The 25,062-nt window shown below is 43.1% G+C and overlaps 1 long non-coding RNA gene across 2 annotated transcripts in view; it reads right to left on the bottom strand.

Annotated features, from left to right (window-relative positions):
- The window catches only part of LOC132818687 (uncharacterized), a 72,790-nt gene extending 48,206 nt beyond the window's left edge, over positions 1–24,584 (bottom strand). For both annotated transcript variants that reach the window (XR_009645010.1, XR_009645011.1), the window contains exons 1-2: positions 24,427–24,584; positions 13,368–13,475 (exon numbers count right to left, since the gene is read on the bottom strand). This is a non-coding gene — a long non-coding RNA (uncharacterized LOC132818687). The remainder of the gene's footprint in view (positions 1–13,367; positions 13,476–24,426) is intronic.
- Between the last annotated feature and the right edge of the window lie 478 nt (positions 24,585–25,062).

The following is a 25,062-nucleotide window of genomic DNA, read 5'->3' as shown; positions in this document are numbered from 1 at the left end:
CTCCTGTTTGTCTACTTTAGATTCCAGCAGCTACAGTTTTCTTGTCTCTAACAAAGAGACCTTGGTGTACAAGTCTATAGATTCCTGAAGGTGTCAGCACAGGTAGACAGGCTGGTGAAGAGGGCATAAGGGATGATTGCCTTATTAGCTGGGGTGTAGAATATGTCTTATTACAATTTCATAAAACATTGGTTAAGCCATAAATGGAATACTGTGTATTGTTCTGGTTGTCACATTATTGGAAGGGTGTGATTGCACTGGAGAGGGTGCAAAGGAGATTCACCAGGACGCTTGCCTGGGATGAAAAGTCTCAATTATGAGGAGAGACTGGAAAGGCTGCGTTTGTTTTCCTTGGAGCAGAGAAGGCTGAGGGGAGGAGTCTGATTGAGGTATGTTTCCGCTGATGGGTGAGTGCCGAACCAGAGGACACAACTTAAAAATACGTGGTAGACCATTTAAGACAGAGGTGAGGAGAAACTTCTTCACCCAGAGAGTGGCGGCTGTGTGGAATGCTCAGCCCCAGAGGGCAGTGGAGGCCCAGTCTCTGGATTCATTTAAGAAAGAGTTGGATAGAGCTCTCAAGGATTGTGGAATCAAGGGTTACGGAGAAAAGGCAGGGAGTGGATACTGATTAGGAATGATCAGCCATGATCATATTGAATGGCGGTGCAGGCTCGAAGGGCAGAATGGCCTACTCCTGCACCTATTGTCTATTGTTTATTGACTATAAAAACTTATGAGAGGCATAGACAGAGTAGATTGTGAGAATCTCTTTTCCATGTCGGATGGAAGGTCACATAAGTGTTTGTTAAGAGCAGGTCACATAAGTGTTTGTTGTTGTGTCACCATAATCTTACCAGACCAGAGGCACTGTTCTCTTTTTAGAGAGAAGCGACTGGTGGTGATTTAACCTCAGGGCCACCAGACCGCAGGCAAGGGAAGAGGTTGAGAAGGAAAGTCCTTCGTAGTACCTCAAACCAATGATGGGAGTTGAGCCCACGCTGTTGGCATCACACTGCTCTGTAAACCAACAATCCAGCCAACTGAGCTACACCGATTCCCAAGTAAGTTGTAAGTGTAAGGGGAGGAGTAAGTGGTTTGGAGGAGATTTGAGAAAAAAATGTTTTTCACCCAGGTTGTAGAAATATAGAAGAATTGCTGTCAAGATAACCATAGTGAAAGCTAGGGCTGTAAAAGAATGCCAAATGAGCCATGGATATAACAGGAAGATCAGGTTGTAACAGTAGCAGTATTGGCAGTGCTGTACAGTCCCAGGTTGCTGTCACAACTATTTCTCCACCTTCTTAATCTTTCTCCATGGCCATCTGGAAGAAGACATCAAGTATGCCCCATTTTCTCCAAATATTATTTGAAAACAGTCCTCAACTGGGACAAGCAAATGATGCAGGGAGGTGGGACTATTACAAATCGGATGGTCTACACATGGGCAGGACTGGAACTAAAGTCCTAGGGGGTGCTTTTGCTAATGCTGTTGGTGGCGGGGGGGGGGGGGGGCGGCGGGTGGTGGTGTTGGGGGGGTGGGGGAGGGGAGGGGAGGAGGTGTAATCTGGCAAGGGAATAGGAACCGGATGAGGAGGTTAGTGGATAGAAGGTAGTAACTAAAGCCTGTAAGGAACTAGATAATGAAGTCAGTGTGACTAAGGGGAAGAGTAGACAGGGAGCAGATGATGAATGCAAAGGGACAGGTGGTCTGAGGTTAATTTGTTTTAATGCAAGAAGTGTAGTAGGTAAGGCAAATGAACTTACAGCTTGGATTAGTACCTGTAAGTATGATGTTATTGCTATTGCTGAGACTTGGTTGAGGGAAGTGCAAGATTGGCAACAAAATATTTCAGATTAGAGTGGTGCTAGAAAAGCACAGCAATTCAGGCAGCATCCGAGGAGCAGTAAAATCGACATTTCGGGCAAAAGCCCTTCCTGATGAAGGGCTGAACTGCTGTGCTTTTCCAGCACCACTCTAATCCAGACTCTAGTTTCCAACATCTGCAGTCATTGTTTTTACCTAACAAAATATTCCAGGATATAGATGCTTCCTGATGAAGGGCTTTTGCCCGAAACATTGAATTTCCTGTTCCTTGGATGCTGCCTGACCTGCTGCACTTTAACCAACAACACATTTTCAGTATAGATGCTTCAGTTGGGATAAAGAGGGTAGTAAAAGGGATGGAGGAGTTGCATTACTGGTTGAAGAGGATATCACAGCTGTGCTGAAGGAGGGCATAATGGAGAATCCAAGCTGTGAGGCAATATGGGTAAAGCTCAGAAACAGGAAGGGTGTGGTAACAATATTGGGCTGTACTATAGGCCTCACAGCAGCGAGCATGAGATAGTGGTACAAATATATAGACAGATTATGGAAAGATGTAGGAGCAACAGGGTGGTGGTGATAGGAGCTTTTCATTTTCCCAACATTGACTGGGATTCACTTAGTGTTAGAGGTTTATAGAGTCATAGAGTCATAGAGATGTACAGCATGGAAATAGACCCTTTGGTCCAGCGTGTTTTGTAGCGTAGTATGTAAATAGTCCAACAGGGGAAGGGGCCATACTGGGCCTGGTGTTGGGGAATGAGTCTGGCCAGATAGAGTATTCCTTTGGGAATAGTGATCACAATTCCATGGACAAGGACAAGAAAGGTCCTAAAGGAAGAGGACTAAATTGAGGGAAGGCCAACTATAGCAAAATTTGACAGGAGCTGGGGAATGTAGATTGGGAGGGCAGTTTGAGGGTAAATTAACATTTAATCTGTGGGAAGCTTTTAAAGAGAGGTTGATTAGAATGCAGGACAGACATGTCCCTATGAAAATGAGGGATATAAATGGCAAGATTAGGGAACCATGGATGACAGGTAAAATGTTGACACTAGCTAAGAGGAAAAAGGAAGCACACATAAGGTCCAGGTATCTAAAAACAGACGAAGCTTCCAAAGAATATCGGAAAGGTAGGACCAATTTGAAATGAGCAGTTAAGAGGGCTAAAAGGAGGTCATGAAATATCTTTAGCAAATAGGGTTAAGGAAAATTCCAAAGCCTTTTATTTGTGCATAAGGAGCAAGAGGGTAACTCAAGAAAGGGTTGGCCCACTCAAGGACAAAGGAGGGTAGTTATGTGTGAAGTTAAAGAAAATGTGTGAGATTCTTAATATGTACTTTGCATTGGTATTCACTGGGATGAGGGACATGACAAATGTTGAGGTTAGGGATAGATGTTTGATTACTCTAGGTCACGTCAGTATAAGGAGAAAGGGTGTTCTAAAAGGCATTAAGGTAGACAACTCCTCAGGTCTTGATGGGATCTTTCCCAAGTTTGTGAGGGAAGCAAGAGATGAAATAGCTGGGGCCTTAACAGATTTCTTTGCAACATCCTTGAACACAGGTGAGGTCCCAGAAGACTGGAGAATTGCTAATGTTGTCCCCTGTTTAAGAAGGGTAGCAGGGCTAATCCAGGTAATTATGGACTGGTGACCTGATGTCAATGGTAGGGAAGCTGCTGGAGAAGATACTGAGCAATAGGATCTATTTTTATTTGGAAGAAAATGGGCTTATCAATGATAGGCAACATGGTTTTGTGCAGGGAAGATCATGTCTTACGAACTTATTAGAATTCTTTGAGCAAGTGACAAAGTTGATTGATGAGGGAAGGTCTATAGATGTCATATCCATGGACTTCAGTAGGATATTTGATTCCCCATGGTATGAAACTTTTTCCCAGAGTGGGGGACTCAATCACTAGGGGTCACGAGTTCAAGGTGAGCGGGGAAAAGTTTAGGGGAGATATGCGTGGAAAGTTCTCTACGTAGAGGGTGGTGGACACCTGGAATGCATTGTCAGTGGAGGTGGTAGAGGTGGGCACACTAGCATTATTTAAGAGGTACCTGGAAGATACATGAATGGGTAGGGAGCAGAGGGGTACAGATCCTTAGGTGTCAGGTTTAGGTAGAGGATCTGGATCAGTGAAGGGTGGAAGTGCTGTAATTTTCTTTGTTCTTTGCTCACACATTCCCCAGCTTTCTACACTTCAATAATATTGAAATAATTTGATTTTTGATCCCCTAAACCCGTGAATCACTCAGCATTGTCACACGTGAAGTTCAGTAATAGCTAATGCAGCGCTGAGAAACTGACACAAGGAAGATTCTTTTCACTCAGGAGATTACAGTCGCTAAATGTTCATTGTTCTAATCAACAAAGGAACTCATGGTGATCAGCTTTGTGTATCACCGTCCACTTTGGAAGGCCCCAGTAAAGCCCTGTGCTCCTCTAGCTAAAGGTTTCTTGCTGTCCCTATATTTAGAACATTGTGGTAGCCAAATTTTGATTAGCTTGGTCAACTCAAGAGGCCATGATCAGTTTGGTGTAACACACTCCATATCAGAACGCTCCAGTACAGTTCCACAAACAAAAAGACAATATTTTGACATATGCATATGCATATACGCATGCATATATGCTCACACACAACTCATCCATTGATAGTATATAAATCTATAAGAAAGGTAACCTGAAAGGAAGGACTCCTTCTGAGATTAGTTGTGTTTTAACCAATGCTGGGTGAAGATGAATAAAGAAGGGGAACAAATGGAACTTAAAGACTTGGGATATCCCATCTGAAATTATAACAAATTGGGGAACCTCACCCAGGGAACTGGTTATATCACTGGCCACAAGCAACCAAAAATTCAATACTACAACTTAACTGTCCTGATGTGTCTTCTCAGCCCTAGGTTGCCGGTACTAATATCTTAACCAGTGAACCATCAGAAAATATATCCTACATCCCCATCTTTAAATCCTTGCATGTTTCTGCTTGCTACTCCTCTTCTGATAAAGTTACTGTAATGTACTACTGCTTATCCATCTTGAGTTTAGTGGAACGGAAAGAGAATTTGGTAGCACTCAGTGTCACACTCTGTACCCTCTACTATAGCAGAGTATAATCAAGATTTGTGTCATCATTAAAGGTTACCAAGCCTTAAAGACAAGCTTAAATTGATTATTTAATTTCAATTGGAGAGACTAAGTATTATAGTAACCACAAAAGATTATGAATAACTCTTATTTAATATTGGAGAGGGGAATGTATAGCAGAAATATATAACCGCTATAAACTACTCTTCCTTGGTTATCTTTCAATCTTCCAATGTTCCCACTGTAATCCTTGTTGCAAAGGAATATCCTACACTTTACATATTTATAAATGGATATGTACAAACCTGGGAGTGATATGATATATTAGAAAATACCAAATAATCACTCAATCTAATAACACTAAGCAATTCTGCTCCCTCATCTGCACTCAGGTAGCAATCTAATCTCAAGGTTATGTTGTGAAACTTGAAGCCTTAATTGACTGAAATTGGAAAAGGTTTACTCTAAGGTTAATAATACCTAGCTTTTATACATGAAGTCATGTCAATATCATTTACAGCAAGGATACAGTGCACTCAAGATATGCCTTTTCAACCTTGGCATTAGGAATAATGTGTTGAGGTTGGTATTCAGATAAAAAAAACTTTTTTTAAAACAAATTTAATATTTAAGAGTTATGTATGAGCAGCCATAGAAATGGTCATACTAATACGGCACATATTCTAATAGCAATGTACAAATTGGTATAAACAACTTCAAATTAGTAAGTCATCAATCGAGGTAATCCCATGGTGTCACTTGTCTGACATATTCCAGTATCCATAATTTCCAGAACCACATGATACTGAGATCTTGCTATGCTACTTACATATAAATTGTTAATTTCAGTTTTCTAAGGATCATTACACTTCTCATTGTCTCCAGGCAATGCAAGTCATTTACTTTGCATTTCATTCAGATCTCTGGAACTAACTAACAAAGGTAACATTAACATCATATCAAAACTGCATAGACAATTGTGCAGTTGGTGGCACTGCAGAGTAGGGAAAGGACATCCCTTACCATCTTCCAAGCACCTCAAAACTGAGGGGTGACTTACTAAGGTGAGCTTTGTCATGTGGATTGTGTTTTCCTCACCCAGATTCCAATGAACTGGAAATGCATCAGATATTTGAGATAACAAGACCTGGCTGCGGTTTTATGACTGCTTTTTGGAAATTGATCAAGGGATTTGGACATCACAGGTCAGGCCAACCTTAATTGTGCTGGAGAAGGTGGTGATGAGCTGTCTTCTTGAGTCATCATAGTCCATTTGGGGGCAGGGGTAACTGCATCCATAGTGTTTTAGGGAGGGAGCTCCAGAACTTCCATCCAATCTTTCCTGACTGATCTCTTGTTTGCCTCTAATGTTCTCCCTCTCCATCTCTTTTTATTCTATCTCTTTCATTTTTTTCTCAATTCCTTTCCTATATTCCTTTGCATCTCATTCATTATCTAATGCCCATTCTTTCCCTCCTATTTATTTTATTTAATCCATGTCTCTTTTCCCGTTCTTTTCGCATGTGTCATTTCTTATTCTAGTGTTGTTTCATTCAGTAAATAATATGTTTTCACTGTGCAGGTCAACAGGAGTTGGCACCAAAGGGGTTCCTAACTGATTGTTGAAGAGGTCAGCATCTTTGGTTGTACCTCTGTCTTCACTTGTTCTCAATGGCTGGACAGAGTATTCCCAGCATCTTAATGACAGGCAAATCGATTAGAACAACAGGATGTGATTGGCAGAAATGAGCTTCTTGATGTTACGAGCAAAAGATACGATTCTCTATATAGGTTTTGGATAGCAAGGCGAGAATCCCGTTAGCTAGCGGCAATAGGTCCATTTGCATGAATTAGCATGCTATTATTTTATTATCACACCTCACTGGTGTGTGGGGCTCCCCCCTTCTCCCATGCACCAGTGAGAAACTAGGCACTGACTATTCCCAACATGAAAGTCGGAGCAGGTACCTTGCAAGTCCAGCTTGCTGCTCACTCTTCCTGATCTCCAACTTGTGGAGCTGTCACCAATATCTCAGGGAATATGACACAGGCAGCGATTGTTTGTGTCACCCAACTGTAGATATTGGCACACAACACATGCCAGCCACACTGCCCCTCATGGTATACCCCAGATGACATTGAAATACAGTTCTCCACTTCAATACTGCACCTTTGGAATGGACGTGTAGCTTTCATTGCGATTCAGCTCCCAGGATCAATTGTTGAAGAGGTCAGCATCTGCCACCTCGCTCATGGATTTGACAAGGGTGCAATTCAGGGCACCTCACTCTGCACCTGCGCCAATGTTCACCACATTGTTCTGCTTGGTCTTTTTGCACTTTTCCAGAGTTCACAGAATTTTTGTCTTGACTTGCCTTTTGGACAACAAACACAAACGTACAAAACCCGGCAGATTCTTATGTTTACAGCAGAGATCAGTTGAGGGGTGAATATGTTGCAGTCAATCATCGTGCTACATCGATCTCCACCTGCACCCCGTATCAGCAGTCTATGTGGCAAACACCCAACATGTGCTCCAGCTATGTCTTAATATCTACAAGGAGTAGTCGTCAGTTAGACTAAGGGAGACAGCTTTCAGTCAGTGCTTCCCAGCACAGTAAGTCAAAGGTGTTGTCTACTAGGGGTGTGGACAGTTGTTTGGGGTGGACAGGGGTCCATATCACCACAGTTCAGGTATGTATCCAGATTCATCCTGGTAGTCAGCTGGATGAATGTCAAAGGGAGGTTATCAGAGGTTTGTAAGGAAGGTGGGGATGTTAATTCTGGGGATTGTAAGCAGCAAACTGGGGTGCAGAGGGGTGAATAATTGTAAGAGGGGAAAGCTCAACACATAATGGGGACGGGGGGGGGGGGCGGTGGTGAGATGATAATCCACTTGAGGACATGGATTACCGTGAGTATAGGAGGAGTTGGGGAGAGGGGAGGAGGTCAACTGTTGTCACAGCAACCCTAGCCTCATCAGGGCAACAATGCAGCCCAATGGCTGTCTTGTTTGAGCGGTAGGCTGTGGGGCAGGGCACCCGGGGAAGCATTCACTTAAACAGATGGCCTGAATCTGAGGATGGTTAACTTGGTTTTTAAATAGCAATATTTAAAATTGAGTTTGTAATGAAGTGTCAGCCACGCCCCTTGTATACTCAGATAAGTGATTATTTTTGATCCCCTTTTCATCACATGCACGATGAAGAAGGTCTGTTGGTGAACAGTACCTGACCTGGTGCACAACTGGGCATTAAAATGGTACTTGTGCCAAATCCCCGCGGGGTCCTGATGGTGGTGTACAGGGAAGTTAGGATATGAGGGGTGTCACGGTGATGTGGTGCCTACATAATGAGGCGAGAAAATTTTGATAAGTTCTGCTTGTGCTCACAAGAGAAATCCTCCACAAAAGTCATCAATATTGAGATTTAGCTGATTTCTCATAAAATTCAGGCTAATGTCAGTAATTTGCTGATTTTGTCACTATTTCTCTCCCAGACCATGAGAGAAATGGTGGCATCCTGGTAACATTCCCAGCCTGACAATCCAAAGATCCAGGTTGGTTCTCTGGGGAAATGGCTCCCAATCCCATGGTGACTACAAGTTAAACTGAATTAAGATAAACCAGATATTATAAAACTAGTCTCAATAATGGTAACCACAGATCAATCATCGATTGTTATAAAGGCCTGTCTTTTATACTGAGATCCACAAGGGAAGGAAGTTTACCTTCCTTATGTCCAACATGTGACTCCAGACCCAGTGCAAAATGGTTGATTCCTAGTTACCTTTTGCATTGATCGGGTCAATGGCAACCAGGGATAGTGAACAATGCTGGCCCAAACATAACGAGAAAAGAAACAATAGTCTTTTCAGCCAAATGGTAGAATATCCCAGGCCTAGCGATCTTGGCAGCTGCTTGCTCCAAAAGCCGACTTCTGTCTGTGACTATTATAATGGGATCAGGAGCCTTCACCTCTGAGGGCCACCATTCCAATCTGGCCATTAAACAGACCAGCAAAGATTATTCCCTTAAATTAAAATGGTTGCTGCCAGCTCATAGGCACAGACTGGCACAAGTCACTGGTGATCACTGTACATTGATGGCGACTGTGCACGCTATTTCTGTGCGACATGCCGCAACACTTGGCTTCAGTTGGCAAATGAGGCATTAGCTTACACGATAAGTTGAAGAGAGCCTTCATCAGTTTGTTTTTTATTCTGGCTTAAACGGCAGGAATTCCTGATGTAAACAAATCTTCCTGCTCCACACGAGGATACATGGCTGCTTATGGAGACGCCATTTGTCAAAACAAGCACCTGTTCCAATTCCTCCAAGTGTGAGGACTCGATTATTCAAATAAAAATTACAATGTTATTGAAAATGTCAGTATCTTTGATTCTGTAGTTGCTATTTTTGATAGTCCATTGTTCTAAACTGTTGTCTCAATCTCTTAACTCACCACCCACCAGTGGAACATAACACATACTGTACCATTTCAGCATAAATGACTTTTCTGAAAGATTGGCTTCACGGATAAAAGCAACCAAAAAAAAGCATTAAACAACGTCATTGAACATCTGCAATAACTAAAAGGGGATGCGAGACAAAACAAGCAAGTAACAAGTGCAGCTCATGTTAAATCAAGACTTAGCTGAAAATGTGTTGCTGAAAATGTGCAGCAGGTCAGACAGCATTCAGGGAGCAGGAGAATCAATGTTTTGGGCATGAGCCCTTCTTCAGGAATGAGGAAAGTGTGTCAGCAGGCTAAGATAAAAGGTAGGGAGGAGGGACTTGGGGGAAGGGGCATTGGAAATGCGATTGGTGGAAGGAGGTCAAGATGAGGGTGATAGGCCGGAGTGGGGGTGGGGCACGGAGAGGTCAGGAAGAAGATTCACCTACTACCCCACCAACCTCCATATACATCGTATCATCCGTTGAGATTTTCACCACCTCCAAACGGACCCCACCACCAGCGATATATTTCCCTCCCCTCCCCTATCAATGTTCCGAAAAGACCACTCCCTCCGTGACTCCCTCGTCAGGTCTACACCCCCCACCAACCCAACCTCCACTCCCGGCACCTTCCCCTGCAACCGCAATAAATGCAAAACTTGCGCCCACACCTCCTCCCTCACTTCCCTCCTAAGCCCCAAGGGATCCTTCCATATCCACCACAAATTCACCTGCACCTCCACACACATCATTTACCGCATCCGCTGCACCCGATGTGGCCTCCTCTATATTGGGGAGACAGGCCGCCCACTTGTGGAACGTTTCAGGGAACATCTCTGGGACACCCAAACCAACCAACCCAACCACCCCGTGGCTCAACACTTCAACTCCCCCTCCCACTCCACCAAGGACATGCAGGTCCTTGGACTCCTCCATCGCCAGACCATAGCAACACGACGGCTGGAGGAAGAGCGCCTCATCTTCCGCCTAGGAACCCTCCAACCACAAGGGATGAACTCAGATTTCTCCAGTTTCTTCATTCCCCTCCCCCCCACCTTGTCTCAGTCAAATCCCTCGAACTCAGCACCGCCTTCCTAACCTGCAATCTTCTTTCTGACCTCTCCGCCCCACCCCACTCCAGCCTATCACCCTCACCCTAACCTCCTTCCAGCTATTGCATTTCCAACGCCACTCCCCCAAGTTCCTCCTCCCTATCTTTTATATTAGCCTGCTGGACACACTTTCCTCATTCCTGAAGAAGGGGTCATGCCCGAAACATCAATTTTCTTGCTCCTTGGATGCTGCCTGACCTGCTGCGCTTTTCCAGCATCACATTTTCAGCTCTGATCTCCAGCATCTGCAGTCCTCACTTTCTCCTAAATCAAGTCTTACCCAATATCATTCCTGAGCAATGCCTTCACCAGGCAGTAACAATTAAAAAAAGGAAGAAACTTAGCCTTATATTTGTGACTATTTCTATCTGCTATAAGGTGCAGTTTGACTCCGTTGAAATATTCCAAAAATCATGATTTTCTCTCCCAGATCACCTTAATTTATCAGATTCAGCAGAGGTTTATGAGGTTTGTGGCTGAGTACAGGCAAGGCCTCTAAATTCACCTCTTCCTTCTCGCTTGTCATTTCTAAAGGCTCCACTGTTCAAATGAATAAATAAAGATACAAACACCCAACCTCACCTTCATTCTCCCCATTTGAGCTTTCTGCAGCAAGTAATTAAATAGACGTTTAGCCAGACGGTTAGAAGAGAACCATATATTTCTTCATGGTCATTGTCTTCTGGCCTACCAATAGACTTCATTACTTAGGTTTTTTGAAAGAGTGAGCCATTTAATTAGAAAGGTTCGAACTCTAAGCTCGCAATCTGTTACGCTGCCCTGTTCACTGTGCCAGCCAACACTGTAGAAGGGGAGGAACATAATACAATAACAGCCTCTTAAAGTTGAGCAAGGTGAATGTAGGCTGGAGAGATCAGGTTGGAAAAGATGGTAGGTGAAAAGGAGTACTTATCTTCCAAAACAATTGTTGCTGCTACCATGAGCAGGTTCCATGAGGCATGGCTATGATAGACAGCTCAGCACTGTTCTCATGACTTGTCCTACCTGCCAATCTCACTTCCCAACTATCCGCTCCACCCTCCCCTCTGACCTATTACTTCCATCCCCACCTCCATTCACCTATTGTACTCTTTGCTACCTTCTCTCCATCCCCACCCCCTCATTTATCTCTCCACCTGGAGGCTTCCTGCCTCTACTTCTGATGAAGGGCTTTTGCCCGAAACGTCGATTTTCCTGCTCCTCCGATGCTGCCTGACCCGCTGTGCGTTTCCAGCACCACTCTGATCTAGACTACGATAGACAGTGTCAGGGCCAGGACATTAATTTATACTGAGGCTGCAGTGTCAAAGAAGTCACAGAGTACATTTAAGATGGCAGAAGGATAATTTAAAATACGTTGAAGACAGAGTCTAATGGAAGAAAATACTTTAAGATTGAGTTGAGGTTGTAACAGTCATAAATTAAACAGTAATTTTAGCAGGATGATTTAGTGAGGCTGGAAGCACAGTCACTTACTTTAAAACCAAAAGAGAAAATGCTGGAAAATCTCAGCAGGTCTGGCAGCATCTATAAGGAGAGAAAAGAGCTGACTTTCGAGTCTAACTGACCCTTTGTTAAAGGCTCAGTTAGACTCAACGTCAGCTTTTTTCTCTCCTTACAGATGCTGCCGACCTGCTGAGATTTTCCAGCATTTTTTCTTTTGGTTTCAGATTCCAGCATTCACAGTAATTTGCTTTTATCCACTTATTTTAAAAGTTGTGCGAAGGAATCCAGCATTGTGTTGGAGGCTGCAAAAGGCAGGAAAATGGCCACCGAGCTCACAGAGATGCAGGAAAATTCCATTGGACTACAGGTGGTAACATGATTTCCAGAAAGTGGAAAACCACTGTTTGGATTGGAAAAAAAAAGGTAGGAAAATCCCCAGTTAGCAGTCCAAAGATACAGTATTGCCATGGAATGGAAATGAATGGCTTGATTAGAAGAAAATACTTCTGTGTTGCTACAATATAGAATTTAGCAGATTTGCAGACAAGAAAAATATTACAACATTGCTATTATGCAGAGGTCACATGCTTGAAGAGTCCTTAAGTCAAGACAATTAAAATAGTATTGATTTAATGTAAGATTACAATCTTTAAAGCCACCAGCGTTTATCAATTGCAGATTCCAAAAATCTATGAGGTGAACAACAAAACAGCTTTGAGAAGCAACAGATTGTAGCCATTTCAAAGAAATAAGCATAAATAACCATATTAGGAAAGAAAAATACAATGGTTAATATTGTCGTCTGGATCCACTGTTGGAAACTGGCCAAACGGAATACTGAACCGATCTACTTTATAAGGCAAAATTACTCTCCAGAGACAGAGATACTGATGGCTAGTAATGGTGCTGTGACAGCTTTGTAGACAAAAACTGTACACAGCTCTGAAAAAAATGCTACATCTGTAAAACTATAGGCCACTTCCAGAAGATATACAAAAATAGGGCAGTTTCAGGGTACCAAAAAGCCAAATGCTTACTCATACAGAGAGGTTAATGTAACAGAACCACTTCCTTTGAAAAGGTTACCTGCTTTAGAAAATGTACCTTCATTAGAAAAGATATCTGAGGTATTCATGGGGTAAACTGGTTATTTGACTCATTCAAATTTGATTGAACATATGTGTTTGACTAAATAATTTAAAATTTGTTTTAGATGTGAGTGTTATTCAAATGATTTAACTTGTTAGAGATGTGATTGTCAGATCAAGTACCATGACAAAGAAACAGATGTTGCTGCCTACAAAGATGAAACTATATGGCACAGATGAAATAAGTCTCAAGAGTAAAACTATGCTATAACCAACATTGCAACTCAGAGTTTAAGAGAATCAAAAATATGCGTGTAATTTATAATCAACACATCTCACCTTTGAGTCTGCGTGCATGGCTTGACTTCACCATTCTGAAGATAGCAGCAGGAGTTCAATTAGTTCCAAAAGGACAACTGGTTCAGAAACAAAACTCTGTTGACCAACCTGTCAAAGTACAACCAGTGGAAGATTTCAGTCAGCTTCCTAAACATATGGCTAAAATCCAAAAGACAAAATAATCACTTGAAATTGTCCTTTGTTGACATAAGAAAATTGTTCTATATTTCTTCTAATGAAGAAAGATCAGTATCAGTGACAGAGATAATGCTAAATCAGCAAGAATCCTCGAGCATCACGATTATCTTGTTCACCAGAAAGATGCTCATAGAAAGTGAATGAAAATGTGCGATTGACTCAATTAGTTGAAGTATAGAGCTAATGTACTTCAACACAGATATCTCAGTAGACCGAGCATAAACATTTCCTTGAATAAAACAGAGATGAACGACATACAACTTCATGGAAGTCAATCCAACATCCATTGATTCGGGATGTGGTTAGGAAGTAACTGCCTTGTCTGAAATCTCTGCATCATGGTATCTTTGTAATTATGCCTCACTAGCTAATATAACTCGTACCCACTGCTATCATGCAACAAACTATGTCATTACATAAGTCAAGTGCCTCTTCTCATTAAGACACAATAATGATTCAGTCCTTATTAAATTGGCCCTCAGACTCAGCATGGCTTGTGTGAGCATGGTTGTGCCTCTATCTCTTAAACAGACGGCCCAAGTTCAAAGTCTCACTTGTTGCTAAGATGTATAATGACATCCCTTAATGGGTTGATTCAAAATATTTATAACGTGTTTTGATATCCAATATATTTAAGTTCTACATGCTCCAGAGGTGTGTGATAACATCTCCAATCAGACTGATGTGAAAATATCTAGAAAGGGGGAATAGCTACAGAGGCTGGCCTACACTATTATCCCTACTTATAATATTTTGATTCAATTTTAATTAGTTTCTACTGTAAGCTTCCATTGGTCTATTTAATGTTTGCTGCATTAGTTGATGAAGAACTGTCCAAATGCTTATTGTTAATTTAAAAGAGTAGAGGGAAGGCATTGTTCTAACCACAAGCCATTCGTGCATGACACTACAAAGTACAGCCATCCATACAATTGAAAGATGACAAACTTTCTTCCCTTACCTAATATTGTCCTTTACTTTTATGTTGCTAGTCATTAGGCCCAGGTTGGTACAATTGATTGTACCTAGATTTTAATTTCAGCGATATTTATTTCCTGAAATCCTTCCAACTTATTGTACAGGAATATAACCTGTACAATTTGGGTATCTGTTTTTTGAGAAATATTGTTTTTTACAATTTATCAGTGGGATTGAAGCATGAATTACATCTAGGTTTATGCAATGTTCCTGCACCTAATGTTCCAAAGTCTTGTGAGGTGTAAGTTAGGTGAAAGATAGGAAAGCAGAATTAGGATTAAAGATATGAAAAACCTCTGACCTTTTCTTTAATTGATCCTTACAATTGTCTCTATCAAACTCAAGCATAAGCAACACCAGGTCTCCACAACATTGAAAGATTTGTTGCTACAGTTTCCTCAGTCCAATGCAAAGATTTCAAATTTATGCAGATTTTGTCATTGATTCCGGTTGACTGACAACACTGTTTTCAACTTGAGGGATCAGATATTAATACACCAGGATCTCTTGCTAAATGAGCTATTACAATTTCTCATAAGAAGTAACAATCTGAACATTTCAGAGGAGCCAAGACTGGCAATCTCGTTCAAGACAAGCTGTTATTTTGGTTTCAGTTTTCTGTACTAAAAAGCTGGTAACTTTAACTTTAACGGACACAAACTTTCATAGAATCAGAAACTTTACCACTGTGTATATTTACAAGATATCTATAAAAGGTTTGTTCATATGATTATGAACTTGTAAAATTTTATTTACATGTAAAATAGAACAAGGAGTTCTGTTGTAAATATATGAATGCATTTTATCAATGTTCAATCATTTACTTGTCCAAAATTTTACTTTTGGATAACAATGCTATATATAACAGGGTCAAGACAAGCTTGATGCAGGAACGGTGTTCCTAATGATGGGGGAGTCCAGAACCAGGGTCATAGCTTAAGGATGATGGATAAACCGTTAGGACTGAGATGAGAGAAATTTCTTTGTTCAGGAACGAGTGTGCCAAAACTAATGTGATTTCAAGAAGGTTATAGATATAGCTCTTGTAGCTCAAGGGATATTGGTGTGTGTGTGTGTGTGTGTGTGTGTGTGTAGGGTCAAATGGCCTACTCCCACTCCTATCTTCTAGATCTACATTTTAAACTCTAAACAATGGCTACACTGATGCACTTTCACTCCTGAAGACTGAAACAATATCTCAATGGGTAGGGTTGCCAATACTGCAAAGGTGACCGAGGGGTTTCGAGGAGTTGAAGATAAATTTCTTGGACACAACAGTAAAATCACAGAGACATAAATTTAAATAAAACTGTTTGTCTACTTCAATTTCGTTCAGAACTTCAGTTTATCTGAGTTAAAAATATTGGAAATGGGGGTGAAGTGTTATCGGATGGACAATTAGGAACTATCAAATAAGAAAATGAAGATTTAATTTGCCTCCCAATTGGCTTGAGAAGAATAGAGCACATTTCAATCAGGGATGGTAGCATTATTATGGTGGCTTGTGATAACCTAGAGCCTTAAAACATTTAGTGTTATGGACAAGGCCAGGCCACTCAAAACATTGTTAAGCTGGCAGCCCAGACCATAACTTTGCAATTTGTTAAGCTAAGTAGACAATGAAAATTACCTGGAGTAAAATTATACAATGAAACACAAAGAACAGAATAAAGAACCCCTACAGAACTCAGTCTATCCAAACTGGACTTAATTATGCTGTTCCAAATATACACAACAGTTCCAGTAAGCAAACCCCTTATAAAAACAGTAAAAATGGAACAAACGCTTACAGGTTGAAGTCAGAAGGGCAGAAGGAGAGAGAGAGTGAGAGAGAGTTTCACAGCCTGTTTCCACACAGCTGGACTCTTAACTAGTTTTGGACTGAACTGCTCAGTTAGACAGCTGACCAATCCCCTTTCATTATACAGGTCACATCTAAAACATGAGCACTTTGGCCTAAAGGCTCCTCTGTTTACATACAAACAAAACGCCTCCTAAAATCCTTTATCATCTCTGTACTAAATTAGTCACCTTGGAGCCGGGAAGGTTTTATGATCCCTCTGAATAAAAACCAAGGACACAGTATCCTTGAGAAAAGGAACAGCTTTTAGAAAAAGGACCAGCTTTGTGACATTAGCAAACAGGAATAAATATCCACTTATCCAGGTATGTTTCTGAATGCTTTCCTAAACCTTGAAACCACATGCATGAATACATTGAGAGCAGAACTTTAGCCATATATCTGTGATAAAGGTTACATGTTTGGGTCAGTCCAGGACAAAGGAGAGTGGGCACTTGGGGGAACACTTTGAGAGCTCATATTCTTGTCTGGGAAAGCCCTCAATCAGGATGGATACAGGCTTCATGTTTGCTGAGATCAGCTGGGTTGGAAACGGAGAGGTTCAGATGAAGATTTGGATTGACTTTGACACTACATGGCAGTAGGCTCTGACTGCCTTGAGGAGCAGAATTGCAATTTGTGCAAAAGCTTTTTGAAACACCAGAGGAAAACAGGATATAACAGAGGAGGTGGAGGCCAAGCACAAAGCTTCTCACTTCATAGACATTGACCTGAATCAAATATGGCAGGCCATGAGGGAGAGGAGAGAAGACAGTCCCCAGTAGAGGCCCCATTATTGTGCAAAACAGAATCCTCTCTGTTCAGCTTTATCTCCCTCAGCTGCTATAGAAGGGTCAAGGGGTCTGAAAGGGTTAGAATAAAGGTTTAACTTAGATATGTGCCTTAAGCACCTCTCACTGTGGTGTAAAATGGGTTCAGTTGAAGCATAGTTTGAGATCTTGAAGGAAAAAGAGCTACCATCGTGGTCCTCCTGAGAGACTCTGAAAGGAGTCCACCACATTAAGATAACTTGTACATAACTACTATCATGCATTAAACTGCTTCTTGTTATTTATCAGACAAAATTTCAATATTGCTATAAAAGGGATACATTTTGTCAAAACTTTTAGTTTGACTCATCAGGTCAATTCAAAAGAATACCAATCAAAGGAAAAAGCAATATTTTTATTGCATGGAAAACAATACTGATTGGTTGGTGGAAGTGCTGCTGTGGGAATGCAACAGCTAGTGATGGATGACAGTTAACTACCAGGCTCTGCTTAAATTTTAAACCAGTTTGACTCTGATTGTTCAGGGCATTGCGCTGAGAAATGAACCAGAAAATGGCTCTCATTTATTAGGTTGAATTGAAACAGGTGGAGTGTGTAGACATGTTCATTCCTTCAGCATAACTCCACCACCTGCAAGTGCCCCTCCAAGCCAGTTCCCATCCTGTCTTGGAAATATAGCGCCATTCCTTCAGAAGCAAAATCCTGGAATACCCTCCTTAACAACATTGTGGCTCTGCAAGGATTCTAAGAAGGCAGCTTACCACCAATGAATCAAGGGCAACTAGGGACAGGCAACAAATCCTGGCCTCAGTAAACTTCCCACAAGTGAATTAAAAGAAACAAAATAAAAGATGCAAATGTGTTGCTGGTCAAAGCACAGCAGGTTAGGCAGCATCTCAGGAATAGAGAATTCGACGTTTCGAGCATAAGCCCTTCATCAGGAATAAGAGAGAGAGAGCCAAGCAGGCTGAGATAAAAGGTAGGGAGGAGGGACTAGGGGGAGGGGCGATGGAGGTGGGATAGGTGGAAGGAGGTCAAGGTGAGGGTGATAGGCCGGAGTGGGGTGGGGGCGGAGAGGTCAGGAAGAGGATTGCAGGTTAGGAGGGCGGTGCTGAGTTGAGGGAACCGACTGAGACAAGGTGGGGGGAGGGGAAATGAGGAAGCTGGAGAAATCTGAATTCATACCTTGTGGTTGGAGGGTTCCCAGGCGGAAGATGAGGCGCTCCTCCTCCAGCCGTCGTGTAGTTGTGTTCTGCCGGTGGAGGAGTCCAAGGACTTGCATGTCCTCGGTGGAGTGGGAGGGGGAGTTAAAGTGTTGAGCCACGGGGTGATTGGGTTGGTTGGTTCGGGCGGCCCAGAGGTGTTCTCTGAAGCGTTCCGCAAGTAAGCGGCCTGTCTCACCAATATAGAGGAGGCCACATCGGGTGCAGCGGATGCAATAGATGATGTGTGTGGAGGTACAGGTGAACTTGTGGCGGATATGGAAGGATCCCTTGGGGCCTGGGAGGGAAGTGAGTGTGGAGGTGTGGGTGCAAGTTTTACATTTCCTGCGGTTGCAGGGGAAGGTGCCGGGGGTGGAGGTTGGGTTGGTGGGGGGTGTGGATCTGACAAGGGAGTCACGAAGGGAGTGGTCCTTGCGGAACGCTGATAGGGGAGGGGAGGGAAATATATCCTTGGTGGTGGGGTCCGTTTGGAGGTGGCGGAAATGGCGGCGGATGATACGTTGTATGTGCAGGTTGGTGGGGTGGTAGGTGAGAACCAGTGGGGTTCTGTCTTGGTGGCGGTTGGAGGAGTGGGGCTCAAGGGCGGAGGAGCGGGAAGTGGAGGAGATGCGGTGGAGGGCATCGTCGATCACGTCTGGGGGGAATCTGCGGTCCTTGAAGAAGGAGGCCATCTGGGCTGTGCGGTGTTGGAATTGGTCCTCCTGGGAGCAGATGCGGCGGAGACGAAGGAATTGGGAATATGGGATGGCGTTTTTACAGGGGGCAGGGTGGGAGGAGGTGTAGTCCAGGTAGCTGTGGGAGTCAGTCGGTTTATAATAGATGTCTGTGTTGAGTCGGTCGCCCGAGATAGAAATGGAAAGGTCTAGGAAGGGGAGGGAGGAGTCTGAGACAGTCCAGGTGAATTTCAGGTCGAGATGGAAGGTGTTTCTGTGTTGAGTCGGTCGCCCAAGATAGAAATGGAAAGGTCTGTGTGAGCCTCATCACCTCAGGGGATCTCCCATCCACCGCCTCCAACCTCATAGTCCCAAAACCCCGCACCGCCCGTTTCTACCTCCTGCCCAAAATCCACAAACCTGCCTGCCCCGGCCGACCCATTGTCTCAGCCTGCTCCTGCCCCACCGAACTCATCTCCCAATACCTCGACACGGTCCTGTCCCCTTTAGTCCAAGAACTCCCCACCTACATTCGGGACACCACCCACGCCCTCCACCTCCTCCAGGATTTTCGCTTCCCCGGTCCCCAACGCCTTATTTTCACTATGGACATCCAGTCCCTGTACACCTCCATCCCCCTTCACGAAGGACTCAAAGCCCTCCGCTTCTTCCTTTCCCGCCGCACCAACCAGTACCCTTCCACTGACACCCTCCTTCGACTGACTGAACTGGTCCTCACCCTGAATAACTTCTCTTTTCAATCCTCCCACTTCCTCCAAACTAAAGGAGTTGCCATGGGCACCCGCATGGGCCCCAGCTATGCCTGCCTCTTCGTAGGATATGTGGAACAGTCCATCTTCCGCAACTACACTGGCACCACCCCCCACCTTTTCCTCCGCTACATCGATGACTGTATCGGCGCTGCCTCGTGCTCCCACGAGGAGGTTGAACAGTTCATCAACTTTACTAACACCTTCCATCCCGACCTGAAATTCACCTGGACTGTCTCAGACTCCTCCCTCCCCTTCCTAGACCTTTCCATTTCTATCTCGGGCGACCGACTCAACACAGACATCTATTATAAACCGACTGACTCCCACAGCTACCTGGACTACACCTCCTCCCACCCTGCCCCCTGTAAAAACGCCATCCCATATTCCCAATTCCTTCGTCTCCGCCGCATCTGCTCCCAGGAGGACCAATTCCAACACCGCACAGCCCAGATGGCCTCCTTCTTCAAGGACCGCAGATTCCCCCCAGACGTGATCGACGATGCCCTCCACCGCATCTCCTCCACTTCCCGCTCCTCCGTCCTTGAGCCCCACTCCTCCAACCGCCACCAAGACAGAACCCCACTGGTTCTCACCTACCACCCCACCAACCTGCACATACAACGTATCATCCGCCGCCATTTCCGCCACCTCCAAACGGACCCCACCACCAAGGATATATTTCCCTCCCCTCCCCTATCAGCGTTCCGCAAGGACCACTCCCTTCGTGACTCCCTTGTCAGATCCACACCCCCCACCAACCCAACCTCCACCCCCGGCACCTTCCCCTGCAACCGCAGGAAATGTAAAACTTGCACCCACACCTCCACACTCACTTCCCTCCAAGGCCCCAAGGGATCCTTCCATATCCGCCACAAGTTCACCTGTACCTCCACACACATCATCTATTGCATCCGCTGCACCCGATGTGGCCTCCTCTATATTGGTGAGACAGGCCGCTTACTTGCGGAACGCTTCAGAGAACACCTCTGGGCCGCCCGAACCAACCAACCCAATCACCCCGTGGCTCAACACTTTAACTCCCCCTCCCACTCCACCGAGGACATGCAAGTCCTTGGACTCCTCCACCGGCAGAACACAACTACACGACGGCTGGAGGAGGAGCGCCTCATCTTCCGCCTGGGAACCCTCCAACCACAAGGTATGAATTCAGATTTCTCCAGCTTCCTCATTTCCCCCCCCCACCTTGTCTCAGTCGGTTCCCTCAACTCAGCACCGCCCTCCTAACCTGCAATCCTCTTCCTGACCTCTCCGCCCCCACCCCACTCCGGCCTATCACCCTCACCTTGACCTCCTTCCACCTATCCCACCTCCATCGCCCCTCCCCCTAGTCCCTCCTCCCTACCTTTTATCTCAGCCTGCTTGGCTCTCTCTCTCTTATTCCTGATGAAGGGCTTATGCTCGAAACGTCGAATTCTCTATTCCTGAGATGCTGCCTAACCTGCTGTGCTTTGACCAGCAACACATTTGCAGCTGTGATCTCCAGCATCTGCAGACCTCATTTTTTACACAAAATAAAAGAAACAACATGAGATCTTTAAAACCCTTGAGATGAATTGTTCAGTACATGAGAAACAAGAGTAGAGAAGAGAGAAAAAAAAGACAAGCTAGCCTATGACACAGGGAAATAAAATCGTCCAGAAGGTTAGGCAGCATGTGCAGACTCAGTCAGAGCAAAAGGTGCTGATAGTTTAAAATTGCAAAGAAGTCAGAATTCAGGGAAAGAGTCCTGAGTAGAATAAGAGAACACCCAGAAGCAGAAAACATATTTATTTGTTTGACAAGTCCTAAAGAGTCAGCAAGAAGAAAGCTCCAGGTATCAAGTACTGCTATGGCACTTGAACAAGAACCTTTAAACTAGGGACAGTGTGACCCTTCATTACGTTTAGAGTATGTGTAAGGTTGAAGTCAAGTTGATGGTAAAAGGATTGAATTTTTAGTAGCATGAGGTGTGAACACAGAGAAAGAACCAAATATCTTCAAGATTAATTACAAGCAGTCGTAAATAGACTCATAGAGTCATAGAGATGTACAGCATGGAAACAGCACGGTCCAACCTGTCCATGCCGACCAGATACCCCAACCCAAACTGGTCCCACCTGCCAGCACCCGGCCCATATCCTCCAAACCCTTCCTATTCATATACCCATACAAATGCCTCTTAAATGTTGCAATTGTACCAGCCTCCACCACATCCTCTGGCAGCTCATTCCATACACGCACCACCCTCTGCATGAAAAAGTTGCCCCTTAGGTCTCTTTTATATCTTTCCTCTCTCACTTTAAACCAATGCCCTCTAGTTCTGGACTCCCCAACCCCAGGGAAAAGACTTTGTCTATTTATCCTATCCATGCCCCTCATAATTTTGTAAACCTCTATAAGGTCACCCCTCAGCCTCCGATGCTCCAGCCTGTTCAGCCTCTCCCTGTAGCTCAGATCCTCCAACCCTTGTTGCAGATGTGACCAAGATTGAACATGGAAAGATTTAAGAATAATAGTTTTGCCTCCTTTATCATTTATCATGAAATGATGTAGCACAGATTTTATTTGTAATCAGTAAAGTGACTGACAATGTTGTGATTCAAAGATGTAGCTATTCCTTAAACAAGGCACTTTTAAGATTGTTACTTTGTATCTGGCAAGCTGTCAGGTAAAAGATTCTCACTGTAAATTTAGAAAAACTTTTCAGTCAAACTTAAATTTTTCATCTAATGCATAGAAAAATGGATTGCATTTTACAAGGGTAAAAAGGTAGCCTAGTATTATATACAAGTGCAATTATTTCATCTTTTCTTATTGCTTTTATTATTCAGTTTAGAAGTCTGTAGAAATCTACTTGTTTACCTGGGTGGCTTTAAGGGCTCTTAGCTGTAATGCCATTGTCTAATCACTTTGCTAGTGCTTGACCATGTTTTTACAGATGGTTTGAAGAATCAGTGTGCTTCCTCAAGATTTTCTCTGGGCTATTTGATTTCCAACAGCTCCCAACCGTTCCGTTCATGGGTGAAGAAGTAAGTGTGAGCGGGGTTTAAAGTGATTAGAAAGTTCAACTGTACAGAGGTAAGCTGCTGATTGCATCAGGAGTGCAACCAAAGTTTCTCCATAATAGAGGTGAGCCTTGTAACCTTCTGGTCTGGACCTGATCTATTTCTATGTCACTTTGAGCTAGGACCCTCAGGATGGGGATAGGATCATAGTGGTAGGTCTGGTTCCTTTCTCACAAATGTAAAGTTGGCCCCTCTATTAGTTATAGGGAAAATCAGGAGTGAGGGAGATCCAAGAACTATTAGAGTGGTCTTCATTTATTAAAATATTTCTGTGGTTTCAAAAGCTCAAAAATGGAATGGACGGTTTGTATAAATATCACACAAGACTGAGCTACCTTTATTCTAAATAGATCTGTTCACATAACAATGATCCTGAAACTCATTACGTGTCCTGAAAATCCAGGAGTCATGACAGTCAGATACCTTCACTTGGATTTAAATTTGCAATTATCCTTTAGATGCACTTGCCAATTTGAGAATAATACCAATTTTAAATGTAAGGGATATAAATGCTAGAAAAATCTGTGAGCCCTCTGATAAAAGGCTTTATATTAATCTAAATGCATTTTGAACCATTAAAAAGTTTCAACAAAAATGTCCGTTAGCTTGATCTCTGGACAATTTTTAACCGATAAAGACCACTTTTTCCCGAACATTTTATCACAATCACTTATGGAAACTTATGATTTCTTTTAATTCCACTTTATAGAGTTATTGAGGTGGACAGCATGGACACAGACCCTTCAGCCCAACTTACCCATTCAACCTAGTGTCCGCAATTTAAAGTAGTACCATATGCCTGCCTTTGGTCCATATCCCACCAAACCTATCCCATTCATGTACCCGTCCAAATGTTTCCTTAAATTACGAAATTGTATTCATTTTCACCACTACCTCTGGAACCTGTTACAGACACTCAGAATCCTCTGTGTGAAAAAATTGCCCTTCTGGACCTTTATCTATCTCTCCCCACACCTGAAACCTCGTTTTAGGCTCCCCTACCATGGGGAGAAGCAAGCTTTTCACAATCAGTAACATATTCGTAATAGAAAGTGGGTCAATGACACTGAAGATTATATACCCCTGAACTATCTCATTGGCTTTACTAGCAGCGGTTGAAGACTTTATCCAAACTAACAATTAATATTACTCTTATGTGTCCTCAGGGAAGGTTTGAAGGATAGTTTACAAATGAATCATTAAATAAAGCTATACCTAATCATGAAGGCTGTAAAAATCTGAAATTTTTACAAGAGAAGGTGAGATTTAATGTTATTTTTCCTTGAATTCCCAATCCTCAGGCTGAATGAAGGAATGAATGAATGATTTCATTGTCACATGTATTTTACAGTGAGACAAACAGTCAAATGTAATGAAAAGCTAGTCCACTGTTATCACAACCCGGTGCCATTTTGAATAGTTTTAAGAATAAGAAAAAAAAAGATATAATGTAAAAAGAATTAGCAGTTCTGAGCCAGCAATTAATGTAGTTATAAATTACATCAGTTCTGTGGAACTGTTGAATGTACATAATGTACCTGTGATGAACTTGCAGATGAAGGTTTCCATTAGTCTGAAGCAGTTTTGGTTGTGGGATATCCCTGATCTTCATAATGCAATTAGGTAAGCCTCAACTGGCTTAATGGGTGATGGTGAAAATCTCTCTTGCAAAGAGTTTCACTCCTCCTTCCTCTGGCATCCCTTTTGGGGGGCCCCAGTTTTCAGTTTAGTCTTCATTAAAACCACAATTGCAGCATGAAGCAGAACTACATTGACTTGACATTATGATTATAATATAAACATGACTGTAGATCTGTACAGATTAATTGCTACTGTGTAATATTGTACATTTGATCACACTGAGGTTTTGAATGACTAAATTTGCTGACATTGTATCTATGGAAACAAAGAACATTTGAAGAATCTAGATTAATCACATTTGATGCTGGCAAGCTTGTTTTTACATAAAAGACAGATCACAGTGATTAAGGGATGTGAGTTTGAAGACTTGCATAAAGGTGCAAGGGTCTGTAAGGGTTAGTGCTGAGGAATGTAAGCACAGCTATTTATGATGATGTCATATGGACTTGGTGGGAGAATAGCTTTGAAGAACCATCCAGCTCCTCCTCCAAGTCTCTGTTACAACATCAATCATAGCAGTGATACCACGTAAT

Source organism: Hemiscyllium ocellatum, chromosome 9 (genome assembly GCF_020745735.1).
Source record: "Hemiscyllium ocellatum isolate sHemOce1 chromosome 9, sHemOce1.pat.X.cur, whole genome shotgun sequence".
NCBI lineage: Eukaryota > Metazoa > Chordata > Chondrichthyes > Orectolobiformes > Hemiscylliidae > Hemiscyllium > Hemiscyllium ocellatum.
Note: the sequence above shows the minus strand (reverse complement) of the source record. Positions and strands in the feature narration are given on the sequence as shown.